At 46.1% G+C, this 12633-nt stretch overlaps 1 protein-coding gene across 1 annotated transcript in view; it reads left to right on the top strand.

The window, feature by feature from the left end:
- Window positions 1-12132, top strand: part of LOC130157025 (heat shock factor protein 5-like) — a 28091-nt gene extending 15959 nt beyond the window's left edge. Inside the window, 4 exon segments of the mRNA XM_056356175.1 lie at window positions 2104-2263; window positions 6526-7320; window positions 8170-8347; window positions 9126-12132. The gene's annotated coding sequence lies outside the window, so the exon portion shown is untranslated.
- Window positions 12133-12633: the final 501 nt, after the last annotated feature.

The raw sequence follows: 12633 nt of genomic DNA on the forward strand, positions 1-12633 counted from the left end.
CCAAACAATGTTTTGGACTCTGAAGCTGCAGAAGTATCAGACCTGAGTGGAAGGCCTGTCCACAGGTGCGGTGAATCCATGGTCAGAAACATGTTCGCTTAAAAGACCGAACAATAAAAAAAAGGGATAGCTTGGGAACCAGACTTGTGTGGGCTAGGCTGATGCTGTTAGGATGAAAATGGTATTATTACCTATTACATTAGATTACTGAAGAGTTGGTGTGTAAGATTCTATAAACACAGTGATAAAAAGAAATCTGAAAGGGGTGCTGTGCAGTATGACTGCTCTTCAGTTTCCACACACGCAGCTGTAAGGGTTAAAATTGGACACAGCATTGGAAGTACAGGTTCACCAGTGAGGGGGAATGAAATTTCCTCAGTTTGCTGGCCACGCTCGTCCCGGTGTAGCCCAAGGTGTCGTTAGCCTTACTGGGCACTGCAGCATCCCCAGGTCCTTTGCAGAACTGCTAGTTAGAGTGTCTAGACTACTTTCACCACGTGTGCTAGTAACAGTTTCTTGATAATGGTTATCCCAATATGCATGTTACTTGTTTTTTCTTTATCAAACACTGCAATTTGGTATCTACATCCCCTGCCTGGTATTGCTTTTCATTAGTCTCTTCTTTTTAAATAATGAAGTTTGCAGAATTGTTTCTAGAGCAGTTGTCCGGTGGAATATCCGGTTTAGAATGCTTACCTGAGAAATCTTCCCTTCTCTCACTACTTGATGAAGGCTGCTCACTGATTTTTCTAGAACTTGCTATTATGGAAATGTCACCAGGAATAGAGAAGTCATCATCACTCGTGAGACTTGGATTCTAGCTGGTGAAGGTAGTGACCTACAGCCTGCCTGCCTTCTTTGTTTTTGTGCCTGGGAAGGAGTTGTGGTTCAGACATCAGACAAAAGGCACTGCTAGCCACGTGTTTTTCACGTGGCCTTGTTAACAGTACTAAAGCAATACATCCAGACAGCACATTTCAAAGAGGAAAAACTGAGTCAAATGGGTATCCAGCAAGTGCAGGAGGTGTGTGGGAGGGAACTAGTTCTCCCTGGAGTACTCCATTACTGTATTTGCACAGGCCTTTTTGAATGTTATTATACAACTTTGTCAAGCAATGTATGTGTGTTTCTATTGATACGTATACACATAGCCTGTTATATACTCAACATTGAGTAATGACAGACTCAAGGTGGTGAGCATGATTTTTGGAAAGACTATCTTATTACCAGGTGTGACCTCTTGTCTTCTGTAAACTCACACATAATGGTTTTCAAAAGCTTTTTTTCCCCTTAATAGAAGGAAACATTGCAGGCTCTGAGCAGTCATTCATCTTTAGGTTATTGATGTATAAGATATTTGCAGAAGAGATGACTATTCTAGAACAGGTGATACTGTGAAAATTTTTCTGTCTAAAGGTAGATTCCAGGTGCTTAACTTTGGGCCTGTACTGCCTCAGTGAAAATGAAACAGAACTTGGTTGTCCGGGTCTTTTTTTTTTTTTTTTTTTTAAGCTACAGGTTTTTGCCACATGATCATGGAAATGTACCAGTTTGCCAAATGGTTGCCTGCAAAATACATGTAGAGCAGCAGCAGAGGGCTCTAAAAAGCAAGCAACACGTTGTAACTTAACGTCTTAACGACTGTGTGGGGTGGGGTGAGATTCCCAACCAGAAATGTGTGGTTCACGTGTGGTTCTGCATCACACAGCTCTGTCAAGTTGAGCTAGATCTGTCGTTATTATTACACGTGCTGGTAAGAATGAGTGCACCTATATTTCTTCTAGCTATTTTAATAACTGAGGGAAAAGTTCAGACTGTGGGGACATGTACCCTAACTTTGTGTATTCTAGTTTTCTGATCTCATATTTTGCTTAATATGATGTTTTGTAAGAGGTTGTTTCAATTTAGCAACCTTACTTCTGAGTTAAAAACACTTACTATGTCAACTGTCTAGGCAGTGTTCACCACCTGTTAGATGCCCTTTTGGAGTGGAGAAGAATAGCTTTTATTTTGTTTTATTGGTTTTATATTAGTTTTATTATAAGATAACATTGAGTGATCTTTGGTTTTATTTCTTTTGGTGTTGTGTTGTGTTTTTTTAAGGAGAATACTAGTGTTAAAAGTGAATCCAGGACATCGGAGACAGAAGAGAGACAATTCACTTCAGGAGCTGAGCCTGTGAACGAATCTGTAGAACAGACAGATTCATCTGTAAAATCTTTCTCCTGGAAAAGACGCAGTTCAGACACAGGCAACTCTCTCGGTAAGAAAGATTCTACGTTTTCTCAGAGATTACGGTGACAGCTACTCTGAAACTAACTATTACAGAAAGGGGAGAGTAGAAGAATTGTTGTCTGCCGTGTGAGTACTTCATTGTTCCTTCCGTTAAAATACTAAACTTGTACAACCTCTTAGTGTACTTATCAACACACTTCAATAGAGACATGTATGCTAATTACTCTGATGTGGGCAAGGGTATAAATTATGTAAGTAAATAAAACTTGAAGTTCTGGGAGTTGTGCCAGAAACCTGGATGTCACAATATTGAGATTAAGTCCATAGACGTGTTCGCTGGAGGGCGACAGTGCTGTGAAGGAAACACTGAGTAATGAGGTAACTATGGAAGTTCCAGGGGCAAAACCCACCAAACTGATGAAGCTAGTGTAGAAGTCTGAACTCTTTGTCTCAGATCACTGAACACATTGTACCAGTCTGGTAGTGTCCTGAAGCACATGAGAAAAACAAGCCACAGAGTATCTGAGGCTAAAAACTTCACAAATCTAGTAACTGAAGGGAAAACCTAAATGTCCACAGATTAGAGAGACGTAAGAGGACACAAAAAGTACTTGGGATCCATTCTAGAGGGGAATTTGGTTCAGCCTGCAAGTCTCTAAGAAGCTGTTTCCCTCACAGCTGTTCATCAAAGAGCCGATGGTGGGGTTTGAAGAGCTGTTGCTCACTTCAAAGGGTGGTTTCTAGATTCCAGATCATGATGCTAGTTAATAGTTCAGCTCATAATGCCCATCAGTTTCAAACATTTAAGTAAGGAATAAAGTCTTTCTGTCAGGAAGCTGAGAAAAAAGGTGGGATGCCACCTTGAAAAAAGACAAGCTTTTGTTTAAAACACATAATCAAGAGTTCTTGTTCAATTACTTCCTGGTATCACAGATAACTAGCAACCTTCTCAGCTTTCATATCTGAAGCAAAACATTTGCTTAACGTGCCAGTTGTAAAGTTATGTACAGGAACATGTTGGAAAGCATTCCCATGGGATTGTTCCACAGGGATGAAACACTGTTGTGCTAACGCTTATTAGCAACGATTGGCATAGTCTACTCTCTGGGAAATGTGACGGTCATCCAGGTCTGCATTTCCACTGTTGTACCTTTGGGGCTTGGTGTGCGTGTTAAGGGTAGAGATAGACAGCACACCTGAGCCAAACGTGATCAGGCTCAAGCTAGCCCAAAGTCAGTTGGGTGCATGATAGAAGCCTCCAAGCTGGCATAGCCTGTCGGCTGCATGTCAGCTGTAAGCCTGAAGCAGGCAGGCTCAAGTGCAAGCTGACTTCTGCTGCTCTGACTACACCTTTGTCTGTCAGCACCTCCTGTCCTCTGTGAGACTCTGGAAACAACTTCTTTTTTAATCTCTCTGTGCTAAAATGCATCACGATGATTTCCAGGTGTTTCTTGGCAACTTGCCCTCTGAGTGTGATGGAGTCCTCTCTGTTTTCCTGTTTTCCTTTGGGCACTCCTTTGCAAGTTTTCTGAGCCTGCACTTTGATACATGCACCCTGCTGTGAAAAAGGCTCTTCTTCCATCTATTTCAGTAGGCTGTTTTTTTCTATGTTAATGTCACTTTTCTTTAACATCACTTTTCTTTGTTACGTGGTGACACCAAGTTCTAGATACCACACAGCGAGAGCCAATATAATGTGGTACATTTCAGTGACTGGGAGCAGCTCTGAGCCCAACCCGAGCTGTTAATCTGTAAAAACGCACCAAGAATCAAACCCGCCTTTGTGGAGAAGGCATTGCTTCCCTCCAAAGAGTGGACTGGACTTCTTTGCATTTCACAGCTGTTCTGTAGCAAGAAAAGACAAGCGTCCTTTCCCTAAAACATCGTCCCCAGGGTTTCCCTCCGTAGCTGCCAGCCCATCTCTGCAGCACCATAAATCACTGAGATGGGTTATCTGCTTCCTTCAAATGGAAAACCAATGTATTTAACCAGCCTTCTCAGCTAAATTCTAGTTTACCAGTTTTAAGAACATTCTGCCCAGCAGAATCTAGATGAAAGGTGTCTCTAGTTCATTGTCCTGTCTCCAACAGTGTCTTCGGCATTTCTGTACCATTAAGCAGAAAAGGCCTCAGTAACCTTCAGTTGATTTTTAGAGTCCCTTTTTGAAGCTGTGCAAACATTTAGCATCCACTGTGGTTTTTGTAAGTTAATGTCATTAATGCAGATTAACTACACAGCGGGTGAAGAACCCTCCTCTTCAACTACTTCTGAGTCCTCCCGGGAGCCAGAGTCTGCTACAAAGGGTGCAGAACTTAACTCGGCGCTAAGATACATCATTGCAAATGATTACAGGCTGTGCCATCTGTTCCCTTCCCACTCTTTTTCTTGAGAGGCGATGGGTATGGTGCTCTAGCTCCTGCCATGTTTATCACACGGAGGTGCAAGGAATAGGTCACCTTTCAGGGACTGCTTTTTTTCAGCCCCAAGCTCACTCTTAGGACATAGATTTGAAGGTGCTGATGATGCGTCTGCTTTTCCCACTACTTTCTAGCTGAGCTTGTCTGTTAAAATGGGAGTTTTGAAATAAATCTGTCCGCTTTTGTTGGCAGCATACACACTTGTAACAGGAGTCCTTTTGGACTTCACAAAGGATTAAGAGGAACTCTGTAAATACTTTGAGTCTCCTTCCCCATCTCCTCTGCATTGTGCTCCACAGGCACACTCAGCTAGTGAGCACAGCTGTACTGGACCTAATATCTGTGGCTTGTGCTTCCTCTTCTAAAAGAGCACGGGAGAAGGACCAGATTCTGATGGGAGGAATTTTTGTTTGCAGCCCGTCTTTCTGGAAATAGGCATCTCAGAATGGAGCAGGGGGCATTTGTTACTTGTGGATTGAAGCATTTAAGCTGATGCTGAGACATTAAGCAAAAAATCTTTCTTTCTCGATGGCTGACCATATATTTTCTGTGAGTCGTCTAGTCCTGCAAATAATCTGATGACTTTCTCTGACTTTTTTTCTTTTTTATGCTGCAAGGTGCCCTAGACATTTACCACCCACTCCCATGCCGCTGCAGTTGTGTCGCTGTGTGTTCTCTCTCATTCCCTCCAAGGTAAATAGATTTCTAGGTGCAATTGCTAAGGGCAAATCTTCATTCAGGCAAGGTCTCCCATGCTGTCATCTGTTCCCTTGAACTGTTTCCTGCACCTTCCAGCCAAAAATACTGTTAATGTTCATTTAGTTTTCCTATCCGGTCACAGTGAGATCTCTTCCTACAAAGGTGTTAAGAGTTAATGTGGGGACAGGCCTGGCCCTGAGCTCTTGAACATCTGTGTGAAGCCCAAAGCGAAGTTGCTCTCGGGAGTCCGAGTGGCAGCTGCTTGCTCCAGCTCAGTTGCCATTACCTTGACGTCATTATATATTCATTGAAGGCATTTCAAATTGCCTGTCCTGGCAGTCTGCTCTTTGGGATGAGTGGGTGTCATACCCTGTGTCTTAACTTGCCATAATTTAGAGGTGCATTGTTACAAGCCCCCTCATTTCTCCATCCCTATGCGTTTTCAAGATGTGTTCCCAACAGAGTCTGCTTTGGCAGGAGGCAGGTGTCAGAAAGTGCAAAAGTGGTGCCTATTGGGCAGGAACTTTGTAGTACAGAGAACGAACAGAGGCTGGAAGATGTGAATGTGTTTGTTTAGAGGTTAAATTTCTTGTGGGTGATGTTTGCAGTGGTAGCGCTGTTGTGACTTTATCGGGGTACTTGTTCACTTTCTTGACCTGCAAGATCTGGCCATACGTGGGAAGTATCTCTGTGTTGCTGTGGATCGAGGTAACTGTCAAAAAAGGAGCCTCTTGTCTGTCCTCTCTGTGACGCCACGAGTTTTTTTCTGGGATCCTGGTGCTGGCTGTGGTGTGCTTTGAGGCAGTTGTGCCTTTTCTGGGTGAACAAAGGGATATGGCACAAGCAGGTCAGGCCTTTCTGTAGATACTGCCAGGGGCTTATAGTAATTAATGTTTGGCTTTTGGTATCCATGGTGGCAAAGGCATTTCTAAATAATACATACTGAAGAAGGGGAGCACTTTTCTTATAATCTGCTTTGGGGTTTTATATTTAAATTTTTGAAAAATTGGAAGAATTCCTGTTTCTTTAAACAGTAGGCCTCAGGTGATCAGGTTATAGTCTGACATTGAAAGCATATTTTATAGTACCTGATAGAAATGCAATTGCTCTGTATGCTGCCAAGGGAAACATATCCAAGCACTGATACGTACTCGGTATTCCCTTTTCTTCCTAGATCTCCGTCTACCGGTGGATGTACCTCGGAAGCGGGGGTGCTTTCTGGAGGATGAAATAAGAGAGTGAGAAGTGGGTGACAAATGTGCAGCAGCTGCCAGCTGGATTCCCCTGTCAGACTCCAGCAGCCGTGGAGCTTTGCCCACAACAGCCACTTTGGATCATTTCAGCTGTGTTTAAAAAAAAAACAACAAACCCCAACAAAACACCAAAGACCACACACAAAAAAGCCCCAAACAAAACAACAAAAAACCAGCAAAAAAACCAGCCCCACACCACTCTATTTTTTGCTTTCTTTTTAACTTGGTAGGGTATTGTTCAGTAGGCCTCTTTCATTACATTTTCTACCTGTCAAGTTATAAAGCACCGAGTGGTCAGAGTAATTAATATGAAGTAATTCCTTAGCTGTTTGTATTCTTTAGATTTGGAAAGTCTGAACTTTACAGGAACCCTTAAACACTTTCTTGAGACATCCTTACTGGGAAGCAGATGGGTTTTAGTGCTCTGTTAGGAATCTGTTTCACTTATTTATTTATCTATTTAACGTTGTTGGGAGCTACAGTATGCTCGGCATAGGTGGTGGTTGGTGCTCTCGCTGTCTTTGCTTGCAGTCGTACCGTGGCCCTTTACTGGGGATCGTGTATGAAACAAAAGCATTGGAAAGTCGCAAGATTCTGGGTCTGAATGGGTCTGAGATTTCAGGAGAGCAGCTAAAGGAAAGATGAGCTAATTTTCTAAGTGATTAACCAGGAAACCTTCTTCCTTCCTGAACCAGCTCTCTGTTTCACCAGCAAGTGTATGTATGTCACAGCTGCTGATCTTTTACGTTCCTGGGGAATTCTTCTGGTTTAATAATTTCCTTTTGATGCTAATGGTATCTGTAATGATAAGTTATTTATTATTCTAGTACTCTGTTCTAATTATGTCTTGAAAATATTTTTTAAACTTTTAGAGGAAGATTGTACTTATGTTGATAGCAGATCTTAAGTTTTTAATAGCTATACATTTGTGTTCATGTTAAAATACTGTTTGAAGGATAAAGGGGGCACATCCTCTACTTGTGGTGTTCAGGAGATCCATGTGGAAGAGCACCTAAACCATCCATGTAATGGCTTCATGCGTGTTCATACGAGCCAGCCCTGAGCAAAACGCACGAGAAGGGAGCAGAGAAGCTGTCAGGACCGCCTCGGCTTGTGTAGCTCCCAGCTGTGGCTGGGATGTGCTAAGGGAGCACCGGGCAGTAAGATGAACTGAGGCGAAACCTTTCCTTACAGCTTCTGTAATAAGATCTTTCTTAACCAGTAGTAACTTCTGTAATAAGATGGTTTGTAACAAGATACTACTTTTTTAAAAATAACTTTTGTAATAAGATGTTTTGTAATAAGGTATTTTAAATAAGTAGCACCTTCTGTAATAAAGGTGTTTTTACCGATAGTCTTGTTACCGGGAGCAGGGTGGGATGTGGTTTCCCGTGTGTGCCCTGTTGTACCCCTGCCCAGGCAGGGTCGGCCTCAGGTGATCAGGTTCTAGTCTGCCGTTGGAAGCGTATTTTGTAGTGCCCGACAGAAATGCGGTTGCTCTGTACGCTGCCGAGGGAAACATACCCGGGCCCTGCTGTGTACTCAGCGTTCCCTTTTCTTCCTAGATCTCCGTCTGCTGGTGGACGCCCCTTGGAAGCGGGGGTGCTTTCTGGCGGTGACAGATGTGCAGCAGCTGCCAGCTGGCTTCCCTTGTCAGACGTGTAGCGATGTTGCAAGAAATGGAGCTTTGGCACGGCAACGGGTGTCGCATCGGTGTTCTCTCCGTGTTCTCGATGACCAGGGGTGAGTGTGTCACAGCTGGAAGAAACAGCTGCTTCCTGTTCCAGCGGTTCTCGCTGACACGTGTATCACCCAGCGGCCGCTGCCCGGCGGAGCAGTTCCCAGGCCGGCGGCCGCTCTTCCTTTGCACCCCGTCCCAGTTCCTGCGGGGCGGCTGCGGCAGCGAGGGGGGGCGCCCCGCGGGGGGGGCGGTGCGCGGGGCTCGCGCTGCTGCGGACACTCCGCTCTGCTCGGCCGCGCTGCCTGCGGCGGTGGGTGCTGCCCTTGATGCTGCTGGGGGCTCTGGGCTCCGCTGGCACCTGCCTGCCTGCTGCCTGCGCGCCACCGCGGGGACTGCCTGCTGGCTTTTAACCCTTTGTTATTAGAAATACCGACTGGGGGGGGTGTGGGTTTAAAAACAGCGACCAGACATCACCAGACCCACGCAGTTTTCTTAAGCTGCAGGAAATAACTCTGGCCCAGGATTTACAGCCCAGTTTCCACCCGCCCCGGCCCTGGGCTTCCCGGGCTGCAAGCACACGTTGCTGGGCCAAGTTGAGCTTCTCATCCACCAACACCCCACAGTCCTTCTCCTCAGGGCTGCTCTCCATCCGTTCTCTGCCCAGCCTGTGCTTGTGCTTGGTGTTGCCCCAGCCCACATGCAGAACCTTGCACTTGGTGCTTCTTTCCTACTTTCCGTTAGATCTAAAGATGTGGGTGACTTCCCTTCTATGGAACATGCAGCAAGAGCACTATGTCAAATCAAGGTTCTCTCTCTTTGAGTTTCAGATTTTTTTCACAGATTGGTACTTGCGTAATGGCTGCTTAGAAAAGAAATCTTTGCCCAGAGGAGCCTGCTGTGTGGCCCAGCCCTCAACGAGGTGTTCAGGCCTGGACATAACTTTTAATACCAAAGTGCAAACCAGTTCTGTTTTGATGGAGTTCTGAGAGTTCTGACACCGTTTAGGTAACAGCATGAAATGTTGGCATGTGGCTGAACTTTGTTGATTCCATAGCTGGTAAATATTCCCTGGCCAGCCTTCCAAAAGTAATCTGCCCAGGGGGATGCAGGAGGCTCGGCAGCAAGTAAAGCAGGGCTTTGCAGGGTGGGGGGTGGTTTCTCATTGAACGTGTCCTCAGGGAGACTGACATGTTTGAAGCAAACGGGAGGCTGGTGGAATAGGTGCACACAGCCAGTGTGCGTGTTGTAAATAGATGTTATGATTGCTAGCCTTAGACTCTGTGTTAGCAATTACTATATCCAAATATAAAAAAATTGGAAAATATCAGAGCTGCACAACAAAGGACAGCCCTGGGAAGCACAAAAGCCGGGAAACAAAACCAGTGCATTTACAGGTACCTTAACTCTGCATCTTCGTGTTATATGGTTTGCTGTTAGATGCTGGCAAAACAGAGTGTATTACTTCTGGAAGAACTAAATTCTGCAGCAGAGTAATAATGGGTGCTGCTTATCGTATGGAGCCTTTCCCTCTTTGTAGACAAGTCAGCTAAGAAGTTAACTGTATTTGTGATTGCTTTTGCTAAAAACGGTCTGGCGCTGGAGGCTGTCCCAGTGTGCCTCCCCAGCCGAGGGCAGAGCCGTGTCTTTTTGCTACTCTAACGTTGTTCCTTACTTGATAATACCGCTGTAAGGGTACCCAGTAATTCACAAGTGGAGCTGCGACCCTTTGCAGCCTGGGATCAGATGAGAGGATGCCAACAAGTGATGTTGCAAGGTGGGACGAGTGCTTGCCCCTGTGTCTCTCTCACTTTCATGCACTCTTCAGCCTTTGCCCTCAAGATCGAAGTCTTTTGGCCAGGAGGCTCGGTGAGGCCGTGGCTGCTTCTGGAGTGCCTTGTGCTGCATGAAAGGGGAAGAGATGAGAAGCCCTACGCTCAGTTCCTCCTCCTCCTCCTTGCTCATAGTTCAGGAGAGAGCGCAGAACCCAGCTGGAGTGTGTGCATCCCTGTAGGGACTCTGTAACCGTAAGGCTGGTAGACTTCAGAGCTTTGGGAGAGCAACTCTGAATTCATTGGGTCACAGATCTATACAACTTGCCACCAAAGGTACCACGTGATCAGTTTTCTATACAAAGTGTAATTTAGCTGTTAGGCAAAGCAGAAGTTCAGGTCTCCATCTCTGGGTCCTCAGTGGAGATGTACAGCAGAGATGCAGGAGCCTCCAGGCACAACAGTGAATTGTGTAAAACAACGCCAAGGATGCAGTTAACTATTCAGCTGACTGCAGAGGCAGACGGGCACTGTATGCCAGCTGCTCCTCGTTATTACTCTCTGTCTGCACAGCCACCTTGAGAAGACCTTGGGACTATGTTAGCGAGAGAGCTCCTCACAGACGCTCAGCATCACCTTGCCTTGTTCATGCTGCAGTGGCTGTCGGGGCAGCAGCGGGAAACCAGCGGGCGTTGCTCCAGCACCATGGCTGAGCGCTCAGTCTCGGGCTCTTCAGATCACGCCAGAGTGAGCCAGGAGTTTAGTTGAGACTTGAGAAACGAAAGCACCTGTAGACGTGCCTCTCAGCTGGGAACCTTTAGGTGACAGCTGTGTAAACCCTCTCTCGGCTTTTTCTTGTTTCAGGCTAAGCTGTTTGGCTTTGCGTTGTGGATGAGCACTTTTACGGCCAGAAAATAACAGAGAGGTTACTTGATGCTTTCTGGATGATTGCTGTGGGCTAAATGGCATGTACTGATGGTATCAGATGCACTTTAGCCTTGTGCTCCAAACGAATCTGGGAGTAAAAACTCAACTGATAAACTACAAATGCACCGCATACTCTGGCTTTGGGTTCTTGAGTCATTAAAAGTAAACTGAGGCTCTCTAAAGAATAATTTTGTCCACATATGTTAAAACACGATGGCACCTTCTGCCATTCCAGTTTCAAGAAAGGAGCTTTTTCCTTTCCCCCCCTCCTCCTCCTCCTCCTCTGCGGTGCGCGGCGGGCGAGAGGCACGGGCATCTCCTCTGCCGGGCAAGCTCAGCCGGCAGCCTCTGCACTGCGAGGCCCAGCCAACTCGGGCGAGTCGCCAGAGCCCCGGCGCAGCAAAGTCCCTTCAGTCCCTTCTGGCCACCCTGTCCGGACTGCGCGGCCGGGCTGAGGAGGGGGGCGGCTCCCCCATCTCTCCCTCCCTCCAGCTCCCGGGCAGGACGAGCAAGCCAGCACCAGTGGGAAGCGCGCGCACCATCATGTCAAAAAAAAAGAAAAATGGACTCCGAGTGCGGGGTGTTCCAAGAAAAGTGGACTTCTGATTATTTTTTCAGGGAGTACAAAGAGCGAGCTGTTTGTCTGATATGCCAGAATTCAGTGTCTGCGTTCAAGGAATACAATTTGCGTCAACACTACGAAACTCAACATAAAGATAAATATGATTCTTTGGTCGGACAAGTGAGAAAAGTTAAAATATTAAGACTGAAACATGGGTTGACAACTCAGCAAAATACTTTTGTGAAGCAAAAGCAGCTCAATATATCATCACTTTGAGCAAGCGATCAAGTTGCCAAGCTTATAGCATGCGCTGGCAGAGCATTCATAGAGGGAGAATTTGTTACGTGTTTTGGTAAAGCGTTTAGAAGAAGAATTAAATTATTTAAACTAACCCTGGTACTGAATTGGAAATTATAATTGAAAACCATACCTGCATTGTGGCAAAATACGTAGATACACTATTCATGGTGGGTGGGTGGGGTTTTTTTGTTTCGAATGATCTACGCAAGTGAGTAAAGTGCTTCATATGTGAAACTGTATTAGGAGTCATCTGAAAATACTGAGGAAAAATAAAATATTGTGGAGGCAATATTGAGGCAAAACCCATCACTCGGATGCCTGGAAAAGGCAAGAGCACGCCTGCGGTCCCGGCAGTGAGGCTGTAAAGAGGCTGTGTAAGGGCACTGGTGATGACTGATACGTTGTCCTCTCTAGATGCAGACTTGTGTGGTTTGCAGCAAAACAAAACAGCACGTCAGCACAGGATACGGATGCATTTCCACAAGTCATGACAAAACGAGCTGGTTTGCCTTTACAATTCATTTATCAAAGCCGTGGGGGTCCCGGTCCCGGTCCCGGTCCGAGCCCTGTGGTTCCCGGTCCCGGCCTGGTCCGAGCCGCAGGGGTCACCATCCCGGGGTTCCCGGTCCCAGTCTAGGTCTCGAGCCCTAGTCCGGTGAGTCCCGGTCCGAGCCCGGGGGTCCTTGTCCCGCTCCCGGTCCCGAGCCGCGGGGGTCCCGGTCCTGGGGGTCACGGTCCTGGTCGTCCAAATCCCGAGCCATGGGTGTCCCAGTCCCAGTTCCAGTCCCGA

This window comes from Falco biarmicus, chromosome 11, assembly GCF_023638135.1.
Source record: "Falco biarmicus isolate bFalBia1 chromosome 11, bFalBia1.pri, whole genome shotgun sequence".
NCBI classification, from domain to species: domain Eukaryota; kingdom Metazoa; phylum Chordata; class Aves; order Falconiformes; family Falconidae; genus Falco; species Falco biarmicus.